Here is a 13,186-nt window from a genome sequence, read left to right as displayed (position 1 = left end):
TGTAGAAGGTAACCCACAAATTGCGAAATCTGATCTGCAGGTTGTTGGAATAGTACTTCACCTTATTTCAGAGGATTTTTTTTTCCTGTGAAAATCCTACAGCACACTGACTGTTTAAAGATAAGGTCGACGATGTTGTAAAGCTAGCATTATTTGTAAGTAGCATCGCCTCAGGAGCTCCGTCTAAACACCCCCCCCCCCCCCTCCCCTCGGGGCTCCTTCCAAGGCAACGCCCCCCCACACATGCACGAGCACCGCCGCATCGTAACTACTTCACAAACAGAGCAGAGAGAGGACCTCAACTCAACAACGCTACCTCATGACAAGTAACCACGGCAGTGCTACTGCAGGGTTGAGTTCTCTCTTCTATTCTCCAGGAAACGTGCGACGGCGACAGCACAGTTTGAGTTCAGTCCAAGCCCCCAGGAAGAGCGTCGGTCGTCGATCCCGACTTTCGTAGTGGCCAAAAGGCGGTACTGCAACTTCCGTGTCAGTCACGTCATGCATTGGGCCAGAAAAGACTTTTCCCCATAGACTTACATTGGGAAAGAGACGTCTGTAACTCAGAGGATCATTTTTTTTTAGGTGAATAAACTCCCCAGTACGAACACTCTAATAGCCCTTATTTAAATCATTACATTTTTAAAGTTGTAAAATGCACTAACAGCCGAAACCAAAGTTATTTCCCTTCCTCCGTTCATGTGAGGGAGACCCAGACCGAGGCTGGAGCGCAAGCCGTGACGTTGGGACCCCGTGACCAAGTCATGCGACCGAGCGGACGTTACTCCGCCAGGATCCGGATACTTTTCCAGACGGAAGTCAAGCCATTTGGGCTTCATGCTCCAATGGGCAACTCTCATAGGAAAGACCGAGGCCCCGCCTCCAACGCTCTATCCAGTTCTTTTAATATATCCATGGTTCAGGCTGGTGCACGCCAAAGGTAGAGTACGAGCAGGGAGGCATCTGATTGGTTCTTTCCAAGTGGACCATGAGGCAGTGATTGGTAGACGTTTTTACATGATTACAGCAGCTACAGATGACGGCTCTTTTCCGGTCCTTTTTCAGAGTTCATCAGCAATGGATCGCTGTCGGGGTGTAAAGACCATTTCAACCAATAGAACAAATAGTTGAGGCTGGAGAACATCGTCAACACTGCCTTTAAAGCAGCAAGTATAAAAGCTAAGCGGAGTTTATCTGTAAACTGTAAAGCCACTGCGAAAATGGATGAATGAAGTCAGAATCAGAATTATCATTATAATCTGAAGGAGATATGTCTTTATTTTAATATTCAATACTTCTAGCACACGTTTTTGCAGTCCGCTTAAAGCTGAAGTAGTGGAGATTGGAGCAAATATGATTAAAAAAAGTTATTTTTATAAAACGGTCGCTATATCGTGACAGTAGTACATGAAACAGGTAACCTGAAAAAAATCATGTGTCTCTGTGTCCTCCGGTGCTCCTAACGGCATCTACAAGATTTCAAATATCGGAGGAAATCAAGCAGTCAGAGCTGATTTGAGGTCTGCTGTCCATATGCCGTCTATGAGAGCCGGCTGTCAGTCACTCACAAACTCCAACTTAACGGTCAAACTAGGCAGCGCTGATCAAATATAAATCAATATTCTGTTACGTTAATGTCTATTTCTCTCCTCACATGTTTTCCAGAATCATCTTGTAGTGTACTGTACTGTAAAATGAGAAAGTTCTTAACGCGGCAGCCATTGTGAAATCTGTTGAAGTTCCGGTCACATGACCAGAGCACAGCCAATAGGAACGCTCTCTCTCTGAAATGACCTGTGATTGGTTTAGCTCAGGTTTTATAGCTCTTCCTGGTTCCGTTTTGGTCTCCGCCAACTCCAGAGGGAAATATCTGTCTTTTGAGTGCTGCTCATTACGTTCACCAGCAAACCACTATCATTTCTGCATGCCATTTGGTGCTGGCCGGGTAGCATAGAGTAGGTTTGTGAGACAAAACTAGAGCTGAAAGAGGCGATAAAGCTCTGTACAGCTGAGGGGAACTGCAGAGTTGGGGGATAATTCCCCGTTGGTTCGTCAGCGCAAGCCTCCGTCTTTACATTACATTTGATCAATCGTTGAATTACACAGTTACATCTCACTTGTCGAAAAGCTTAAAAGCCTCGGTTACTTTTTAGTTTATCTACATTTCTCACTTTTACCTGAATTCCCCTTTTCAGTATACTTCATGGAAAGTGCCTGTGATAACAGTACAATCAGAGTACAGGCACTCTTCTTGCTCTTAACCACTGCTTTCCCCTGCAGTGACTCCGTAGGCAGTTTCTGTTAGTAACTCAGTTCTTCTTGAACCTGCCTCATTACATTAGGGTTATACATATTGCATTGTTGCAGTTAAAGAAACTTTTCTTTTATTTATGCCACCCTGTTTTGTTTGACAACCCTTGTAGTAATTTCAGTGTATTATTCAGTCTGTTACACTATCACTCAGTATACTTTTATATGTGGCTTAAAGATGTAGAATCTAATGCAGAATGACGTTGTCGGACCTTCCTGATTTATCTTCTTATTCGTTGCCTTCGTTGGTTGGCTTGGTTAGGTTTAGGCATGACATTAGTTAGGTTTAGGGTAAGAATATCAAGGTAAGCCAGCCAGAGGCAGATTAGGGCATACTAATTAGCCACGTGCTTCTGTTTTTCATAAACTGTGTGTGCATTTTCAGAGCACTGGGCCTTTGGAAGAATGGGCGTTTGTTTTATAACTGGTTGTTGGACAAATGGGCTTTCGGTCCAATGGGCCGTTTTTCAGACTATTGAGGTATTGCAATGATGGGCCGTCAAAGCAATGGCATGGCACCATGAAAAGTCCTCTCACCTAGAATATTCATTAATACTAACTGACTTGATTAGTTCTTACTCAGTCACTAAAATATAACAGATTAACAGTGGACATTTGGAAAAAAAGCAGGGGTTGGAACGGGTTGTGTATTTGACCCGAACCGTTTGGTTCAGGACGTTCGGTTCAGTCCACGACATCCTTTCGGTTCGCCGTTATCCAAACAGCTGTTAATGTCTATTACTCGCACGTGCGGAACAGAAACTCTGGAGCTTGAGTTTTACCCGGAAAGTTTTGGCAGCGCACCAGGAATGATAGCAGCCCTGTAACGCCCAGTAGCTCTTGATAGTCGAGCTGAACTGACAACGATTTGTGTCAAACTGTACGCCGACACTGTTCAACTGAAGTCGGGTTTATATGAGATAAAAAGCTATACGTTTTTTTAAGCATAGTTCTGGTTGAGCTTATGCTTCAATGTACGGCCTTAGTCTATAATTTCATCATATTTATATGAAAATAACAAAGCTGCATTTTTTTTGTTTGCATTAATGACTGTAGAAGACCTATTCTTTCAATTAAGATTTGACAATGAAGAAGTGTTTATGTTCCTTATGTAAGCCATACTTTTGTTGAGGCAAACATTTGTTAAAGGGACTGTAACTTTCAGAAATTGCTTGTTAACAGCGACACCTGTGGCCTTTACGTCAATGAAAGTCAGCGTTGGGCTTGCGCTTGCTCACTCTAAATAGAGAGGCGACACACGCCAGTTAAAACAACAATATCACTATATTTCACCTGCTTGGCAGTAATGTTAGCTGACCAGACAGAGGTCTCTCCATGAACATGATTTAGACCTGATCCTAGTGTTGGCTTTTCCTTATTTAGCCTCGCGACCAGGAACAGGGGAGACACCGGAGTTTTGGTCGGAGACGATAACGTTTCTCGCTGCGGAGCCCCGTCACTTCACAAGACACGGGAAACCTCTGTTGGTCTGGAGGAGCTGCAGCAGTTATTTCTGCACAAACGTCCACTGTACATTCACTAGATATTCTCAGAGCTACTAACTCTTCTGCAGTGTGGAGTGTGCGCCCATGCACGTAAGAGTGTAGCGCGAGAACACGCGTGGTGTGTGAGTGAAGGCAAGCAGACAGAGGAGCAGAGACTCCGGCCCTGGAGACCAAAGCTACGGTCTCCCCTGTGTCATCTGACCGTGGTCGGGGGGCTGGAGCAGGAAGAGTTGACACTGTTTTGCAAGACGGGCTTCACTAGATAGAACTTTGTGGTTTTGGTGCCTCCGTGTAGTTTGTGTTGGAGTCAGTCTGAACAGCGTAGCCACACGCGAGCGCGCACATAGCGCACATATGGGAGTGAGCATGGGACACCGACCCGGTAGATTTATATGTGTAAGAAGTTACAAACAGTCCTTAAACTTATTTTTGGCAAATAAATGAAAAGCATGTTGAAATCAGAAATTGACCTCCTCGCTGTAACATAAATGTACCGAACTGAACCGAAAACCGTGATATGAACCGAACTGTGAATTTTGTGAACCGTTCCACCCCTAGTGAGCACCCTTCCTAATTTTCTGCATTGAGGTAACAAATAAACAAATAAAGAAAGAAATACACTTTTGACCCCTTTAACTCTCGTTGGGGGGGGGGGGGGGAGCTCCAAATCAAAATTTTGCCTAGAGCACCAAAACGGTTGAGGTACATAGTTGAGGTACAGTATAAGGCTGTCTGGATAAGGAATACAGAACATCTGTAAAGGTACTGACACCCACATTCAGAACTTTTCAAGTGCTGGCACAGAATTTGAATTGGAACACAAATGAATTTCTATGTTGCTGAATATACTTCTGTAAAGAAAAACTACAGTAGATTCACTAGTTTGCAAGCCTGAGATAAATCACTATGTTCCTCATTGTGAAATGTGATTTTTTTGCTTTCTACTCTATGTAACACAGTTTCAGTAAGTGCAGCAAAGATCTACTGTAGTTACACATTTCTCCAGTAAAAGAGGCACCAACTGTCCAAATCGCTCCTCAACAATATGAACAAAGGCAGTTGTGACAGACAGAAACATCACCTGTGTGATGTCATTTTCATAGCTACGGTGCGGTGGTTCTAGTCAGAAACATTTTGAACAGACAGCCCTAAGCCAGATTTGACATGTTTGTTTTGATGCCAGTCGCGGCCTCAGGCATTATGTTTCCGGGCTGTCCGTCAGACCCATTCTCCTGAACGCAATATCTCAGGAACGCCTGGAGGGAGTTTCTTCAAATTTGGTACAAATGTACACTTGGACTCAAGGATGAACTGATTAGATTTTAGTGTTCAAAGGTCACCGTGTCCTGAAGTCCGTTCCATTCCTGTGAACACATTGGGTCCGTTCCATTCCTGTGAACACATTGGGTACATCCCAAGTCTCTTATCTGTTGTTTCCTTGCTCCATCTTGAAAATCATCCCAAAGCTCTTATTTCTGCACGGAGGAGCGAGGAACGAGGATCGAAGAGGGATCTCTGAGGACATCGAGCGAGGATACACAAGAGCAGCCTTCACGGAAGTCTTTTACCGACCGACACGCCCCCTTATTGGATATCAGTTACTGATTGGACGCTGCTGCCGACCGGACTGATAACTTTACCTCTCAACATCACTGGAGTTTCATACCGGAGTGAAGACAGATCACAGAGTAAACGTTTTATAGTTTAGTTGTCTTCTGAGTTACCATCTAGTTATAATCTGTGTTAACTGTAGGTGTTCCAACAGCAGAAGGACCTGCAGTAGCTCTCCTTCACACACCACGACTGAAGCAGCCTGTCACTGAAAGAGGTTTATAACACCTGACAAACAGGTCTAAAACATCTTTCTTCATTTATTAGAAAGACTTTTCTTTTCATGATCTGTTATTTCCCCGTTAACTTTTATTAAGGATAAAATTAAAGTCAGAGAGAGAAGGAGAGTCTGTCTGTCAGGACTCCACAGTAGAAATACAGACTGCAGCTGTTATTCATGTGCAGGTGTTTGTTAAACAGGTAACAGACTACAGAGAGGAAACACTGCTGCTCTGGCAGTGAGAATCGTCTTTATTAGTATTATTAGTACAGTTCAGACATAAACTCCATCTAAAGTCTTTATTCTCGTGATATCTCAGGAACACCTTGAGAAAATGTATCAGTCACTGTAACCTCACAAAACACGTTTTTGGCCATAACTCAAGAATTAATATGCTAAATATAACAATTTCACACAAATGATGAAGTGATGACATTTTGGACAGATGGATGTAAACTGCAACTTGACTGGTTGGCGGAGGCATACAACCATGAGGTGGTAATTCTAGTTGATGTATTGAACAATAATCAATGACTCGGTTTGTCATGATTCATGCAACAACTCATGATAATTCAACAATTAAAGCATTAATAAATGCTTATTTGTATACTAGTATTGTAAAGTGTTACTGAAGCATAACATGTCATTAAAATGTAGTCATTTCTGTGGAAGCATGAATCATGTTCCACTTGAATAGTTTGTAATTAACCACTAGACGTCTATTCATCTTAAACAGTCAGTCAAATACTGATACACTTTTAAACCAATCTATAAAGTGCTTCCTTAAATTTGCGATTAGGTAATATTTTTGTACTGTACTGTTCTTCAGTACAGGACTGAAAAAAGCCTTTTGGATAAGCGGTGAAAGGATTTTGTATTTGAATCTGAATGAATGAGTTGAACCTTCACTTGACATGCAGGCTGTCAGGATTCTATAATAACTGTGACAAACGACAACAACCTATCATGCTTGACTTTGTTCCTGTGAAAGAGTACAGACGGCAACAGAAGTGTGATAAGCATCAGAGAGAGCTGTTGGGGGATGGCATTATGCCTTTATGTTTTCCTTTGACACTGGAAAGGCTCATTGTGGACATAAATACACACCACTGCTTTTAAATGGGTTAATTAAGACTGTATCATTGGCAGCAGATGATAGCATGAAAGCAGCCATCAGTCTAATTAAAGTGCTTAAAGCCTTGCATTTGCCAGCCTAATCACACTACCATTATTGGTTTCTGCAGCATTTCTGCTGAGCACTCCAGTGTTTGTGCTGTTGATGTTTAAATCTGCATCCTCCTGTTCTTATTACTGTTTTGGGAATGTATTATTTTAGCTCGGGTATACATAGCTGTCAGTTTTATAACCCAATTCAGCATGAGAAACTGAAAATAATTGCGGACCATGATATGGTCATAAACCTCATCCAAGCTGATAGATTGTGCTGGTTTGGGAGTTGTTCTACAAAATCCTCCTTCTCACAGAAATTCACATCTTTCTTGACTGCTTTTAAGTGACACAACAACGGTTCCATTCAGGAACTAAAACGATTACTACCAAGCTAAATATGTTTCTGTGGTTGATCGTTTTGAGTTTTGAAGGCTTTTGAGTTCTACTGTGCTATATTTAAAAAAAAAGTCTGATATATGGTAGTTTGTGGTGAATATATACAAAAATATCAATATACCATTCAAGTTGGCACCATTAGTGTGTGTCGCTTCGTGTTTGTTTTTTTACATTTATTTTTCCTTTTCTTTCTCATTTATTTGGGAAGGTGGTCTTTGGATTTTTTTTTCAATCAGAAGTGGGTCTTAAACCTGCAGTAGGCAGATTATTTGTGGCATCATTGGGCAAAAATTCCATAATAACCTTTCAGCATATTGTAATTCAAGTGTTCTGAGAGAAAACTAGACTTCTGCTCCTCCTCATGGCTCTGTTTTCAGACTTTAGATAATCTAGCACGTGACGGGAGACTTTGACCAATCACAGGTCATTTCAGAGAGAGAGAGAGAGCGTTCCTATTGGCTGTTCATTCAACGGAGGCAGCTGTCGATCACTCGTGAACTCCGATCAAACGGTCAAACTAGGCAGCGCTGATCAAATATGAATCACTATTCTGTTACTGTAATGCCTATTTCTCTCCTCAGATGTTTTCAGAAACATCTTGTAGTGTACTGTAAAACAGTTTTTAGCTGTAAAATGAGAAAAATTGCTCCGGCTAGTGGGCGGCGCTTGGTATTTCCTCAACTATCTCAATATGGCTGCCGGGTCACAAACTTTCTTGTTTTACAGCTAAAGAGTACACTACAAGATGTTTCTGAAAACATTTGAGGAGAGAAATAGTCATTACAGTAACAGAATATTGTTTCATATTTGATCAGCGCTGCCTAGTTTGACCGTTTGATCGGAGATCACGAGTGATTGACAGCTGCACAGAGACGGCAAGGCTCCAGCTCAGCTCTGATTGGTTGCAATGCTTTAAATTGTAAACATTAGGTCAACTTTGTGTTACGTTATCTTGGATAACAAATTATCTACAGTGTTAATATTACAGTTGTCATTGACTCTTAGGGTCTAAATGTGGCTATTGTAATCATGTAGGAGCAACACGTTCTTATCCCAACTCATCACATCACTTTTTGGTTGCAGTAAACACGTGCTTAATATTGTGAATTAAACAAAAAACCCTTGCTTAGGTTTAGGTGACAAAACCACTTAGTTAGATTTAGGAAAAAACAACATGCCTGGGCTCAAAATTACTACGTTTTTACAGTGAAAACATGACTTGACGTGAACAGGGGACAGGAACCAAACCTGATTGTAACGTGAAAGTGAAACGTAACGCACGGGACACGAACAGCGGTATGGATGAAAGCCCTGTTTGTTAGGCGGTATAGAACGCCGATGGCAGTGACAAAGCGTTGGTATTTGATGCCCTTGGAATGAGAATGGGCTGGGAGGACGGCAGTCATAATCATGTTCCTGCAGCACTGCCGCATCTCAAACACACCATCTCAACATCCGCCGTTTCCTCCATATCCCAACCACTTCTTTTTGCCATTTTTGTCTGGAGAGGTTTATTACCTCCCCCAGTTATTCCAAAGAAATCAAGACTTCATCCTCAAACTGCAAGGCACTCACTCACTGACTCGACGGTATCGTCAGTCACGTGACTAGTATTGTCAGCTCTGTGAGTCCCGTGAGTCGCTAGTCAGTGAAGTTAACGTCAACCACGACCGTTTCCTAAACCTAACTTCTTGTGACAACGGAAGTTTATTTTGAAAGGACACTATGCACGTAACAAGCATATATTGACACGCCACCCCCAGGCCGTCGAAAAGTAACGTAAGAGGGGTAACCCATGTGTCGGTCTTTGATGCCTCAGGGCACTGACCAAGCGGCGGTATTTGACGAGTTGGGCGTAAGAATGTGTTGACTGTGTAAATCTGGCGATTCTTCCTTTCTTGTAGTTATTCTCGTCTCCAGTTTATTCACGGCATATCAAATAAAGAGTAACTAATATTCACTTTCAAAGGGACACAGCTACCTCTCTGTGGATAACCTCCTCTGCTCACCTTTGCCTGTGGAGAGCTTAACATGTCTTCTTCTCCTTAAGTAATGCACACTGCTTCTGGTAAACACTGCCTCTGGGAGAGGATGAGATGAAACTCAGATAGGTAAAAGAGAAGTGGAATGAATTAGTTGAGATTTGACATTAATATCACTTTCATTTGCAGACATCTGAGGAGTGTTTAAACAGGGTGTGAGCAGAATCGCAAGTAACATCTTGAACATTTAGTTTCCAGTCTGACAGGCCTTGAGCCGAAAAAGAACTTGCATCCAGCAAATGTCAAAGGTTGACAGCATCTTCCTCAGCATTTGACAGGAGGTTATTTGAAGCACAAACGCCCCAAATCCTCGCCAAACAAAAATTGTGATCTCTCTTCCAGCTCTCCTGGTGGGTAAAAAGGCTTCTGGCATTCCACATTCTCTGAGAAATTTTGAATAATAGCAACACCCTCCACCATCCTGTGGCCATCTGTTCACAGAGCCAAAGAAACAGGTTTCTCTCTGTCCAGGGGGTAAATGCCATTCAATATCAGTTATGATCAAAGAGTGGCAGACTGATTCTGGGCCTCCTGGGTGACCATGTGCTGGTAATTACATGGAAACTCTGGCCTAGGGGCTTTGAGCTGAGACAACAACCATAGGATTGAGGGTCTATGAGGATCAGAGAGCAAAAACAGGCACATAATATCCTCTAAAATGAGATTTGTCTTCCCAAATCTCATGTTGTTATTAAAAACCTCACGTCCATGTGAAGTTACTCAAAATATTGTATGTGCCACTACTAAAGAATTGTGATTTCTCTTTTAGAAACTGTCCTAATGTTTGCCACAATTTCTATTGTTGCACTAACAAATATAAGGATGTGACTTTTTTACCCTTTTGCTCACAAATTTGAGTGGTGAATTCCTGCACGGCTAATTGGCGCCGTTGGTTTGGTGAGAATGCAAACAGCCACATGTCTCCTCTGATACACATTGAGACACCAGCTGCTTCTTTTGACCTGCTGGCAAGGAGCTTCACAACGAAGGTAAAACATATGCGGAGGTCCGTGTCCCTCAGATCTCACAACCCTCTGCACTGGCATTGCAACCAACCGAGTCATGTATGAATCCCTCACTGGCATCCCACCGATGAACACACTCTGGGATTTTGGCTTGCATTTTACTTTAATTGCAATGACAATTTATTTAAAAAAAAAAGGTATATAAGTGTATTTGTAACTCTTGAATTTGTGATCAACTGGTACAGGCTTAAAGCCCTTCTCATCTGGACCATGTTTCTCTTTGCAATACCCTCTAGAACACTGAGGTTCACCAGATACAGTGCTACAGGAATGAGTCCTAAAAGCCAGAAATTAGTTAGATGAGTTTTAGCATTTGGAGGCCGAGTCGACACCTCCAACTCATTGCCATCAATATGATGTAAAAGAAAACGTGATTCATCAGACCGGGCCACCTTCTTCCATTGCTCCGCGGCCCAGTTCTGATGCTCAAGTGCCCATTGTAGGCGCTTTTTGCGGTGAACACGGGTCAGCACGGGCACCCTGACCGGTCTGCGGGTACGCAGCCCCATACGCAACAAACTGCTCCTCACTGTGTGTTCTGACACCTTTCTATCAGAACCAGCATTAACTCTTTCAACAGTTTGAGCTCCAGTAGCTCTTCTATTGGATCAGACAACACGGGCCAGCCTTCGCTCCACACGTGCATCAACGAGCCTCGGGTCTGACCCTGTCGCCGGTTCACCGGTTCTCCTTCCTTGGACCACTTTTGGTAGGTCCTGACCACTGCAGACCGGGAACATCCCACAAGAGCTGCAGTTCTGGAGATGTTCTGACCCGGTCGTCTAGTCAGCACTATCTGGTCCTTGTCAAAGTCGCCCACATCCTTACGCTGGCCCCTTTTTTCTACTTCCAACACAAAGCTCACAGTTCAAAATGTTCACTTGCTGTCTAAGAAGAAGGAGAAGGAGAAGGAGAAGGAGAAAGGCACTTTTTTAATCCCTGAGGGGAAATTAAATTTTTTTCACTCTGTTATATACAGGACACACACACATGCACAAACAGGACCTATATACATGCGTTAATGAGAGAGATGTCAGAGCGAGGGGGCTGCTCCTGACAGGCGGTTTGGTGCCCTGCTCAAGGGCACCTTGGCAGTGCCCAAGAGGTAAACTGGCATCTCTCCAGCGACCAATTTACCGCATACTTGGTCCATGAGGGGACTTGAACCAGCAACTCTCCGGTTCCGGAGCCAAGTCCCTATGGACTGAGCTACTGCCGCCCGCAAAAAATCGTCACGAACAGTATTCGAACCTGTGCGGGGAAACCCCATTGGATTTCGAGTCCAACGCCTTAACCTCTCGGCCACTGTGACTGCTTATTATATACCCCCCACTGCCACTTGCCATGGTAACCAGATAATCAATGCTATTCACTTCACCTGTCAGTGGTCATAATGTTATGGCTGATCAGTGTTTATATTATATAGAATATATACACGGTTTATATATAATATTAATTTATACACCTATTTATTCACTACTTGTGTACATAACTAACATACTAACAACAACGTAACATAACTATACATAGTCCTGCCTATGCTTTTCCTCTATTTGTCCGGCTTCGTTGTCCTCGGCCCAAGCTGTTATATCTATTTCTGTGTAAGCACATTGCGAGAGATGCAAAAAAAAAAAACAGAGTCAAATGCCTCGTATGTGCACACGTACTTGGCCTATAAAGATAATTCAAAATATAAAAATGATTCTGATAAGGTTCTGTTTAATGTGTTTCAGGACGTGGACCAGCAGCGCCTTATGGTGAAGCTGGCATCGCAAATTGATGAGTGGGGACAAATCTATCTGGCTCTGAGCAAGCTTGCTGCCATTGATTTACCAATCTCAAGTGTGAAGTGTGAGCGGGCTTTCACCATGAACTGGGTAATCTGTATTCAGATTCATTATTTGACTTCTCTCAAATTTCAACCCCACTGACCCCAAACCTATTAATTGTCAAGTGATTGTTACTGCATTTACAGGTGAAGACTGACCTGAGGAACAGGCTGCAGGGTGACCATCTGGCTGCCTGTGTGCATCTCAGCATTAACGGGCCCCCTGCCTGCAACTTTCCTCCTTATTGCAGAGCTTTAGAGGTAGCCCAGGATAAAATGCTCCCAGGCAGGATGTGACTTAGGCCACTGAAGCTTCTTGTTTATCAACACTGACCTCTTTATCTTGCATGACTTTGATTTAACATGATTTGATTCAACGTTATTTGTATTGTGTTACATGTTCGATAAAAGTGTAATTTTTAGGGCTGTAAATCGATTAAAATATTAAAGCGTGGTTAATCGCATAATTGTCTATAGTTAAGTATAACGTATTTTGAACAGATACTTTTTTTTTATTAATTTGCGATTATTCGCGATTAAATGAGGATTTATCAATTATTTAATATACTTATTAAGATGGGTGTGGGCAAATATGCTGCTTTATGCAAATGTACATTTATATTTATTATTGGAAATCAATAAACAAAACAACACAAAACAATGACAGATATTGTCCAGAAACCCTCACAGGTACTGCATTTAGCATAAAACAATATGCTTGAATCATAACATGGCAAACTGCAGCCCAACAGGCAACAACAGCTGTCAGTGTGTCAGTGTGCTGACTTGACTATGACTTGCCCCAAACTGCATGTGATTATCATGAAGTGGGCATGTCTGATTCTGATTGAGATTCATGCATGAGTCGAGACACTCAGGTGGTCAAAGATGGTGGTCCCATTGCAGCCCTGTGCTTGTCTGCGTGTTTTTTGTCTTGTCACTTGTCCTGAGCAGCATTTTAAAACATTTTGAAAGCATTTTAAATGCCTTAGAAGCTTCAAAGCTTCAAATCGATTTGAAATCGTTATTTTAATAAGGCTACGGTTAAGGTTAAGGTTAATAAATTACTGGAGTCCAGT

At 42.5% G+C, this 13,186-nt stretch overlaps 1 long non-coding RNA gene and 1 other non-coding gene across 2 annotated transcripts in view; both read right to left on the bottom strand.

Moving 5' to 3' along the window:
* LOC141782143 (uncharacterized) overlaps window positions 1-13,186 on the bottom strand; it is a 331,916-nt gene that overhangs the window by 238,430 nt on the left and 80,300 nt on the right. The window lies entirely within an intron of this gene.
* trnas-cga (transfer RNA serine (anticodon CGA)) lies at window positions 11,510-11,591 on the bottom strand. Its single transcript has one exon. It is a non-coding gene; the product is annotated as a tRNA-Ser (tRNA).

This window comes from Sebastes fasciatus, chromosome 14, assembly GCF_043250625.1.
Source record: "Sebastes fasciatus isolate fSebFas1 chromosome 14, fSebFas1.pri, whole genome shotgun sequence".
Classification (NCBI taxonomy): Eukaryota; Metazoa; Chordata; class Actinopteri; order Perciformes; family Sebastidae; genus Sebastes; species Sebastes fasciatus.
This window is presented reverse-complemented; position numbering and strand designations above follow the sequence as displayed.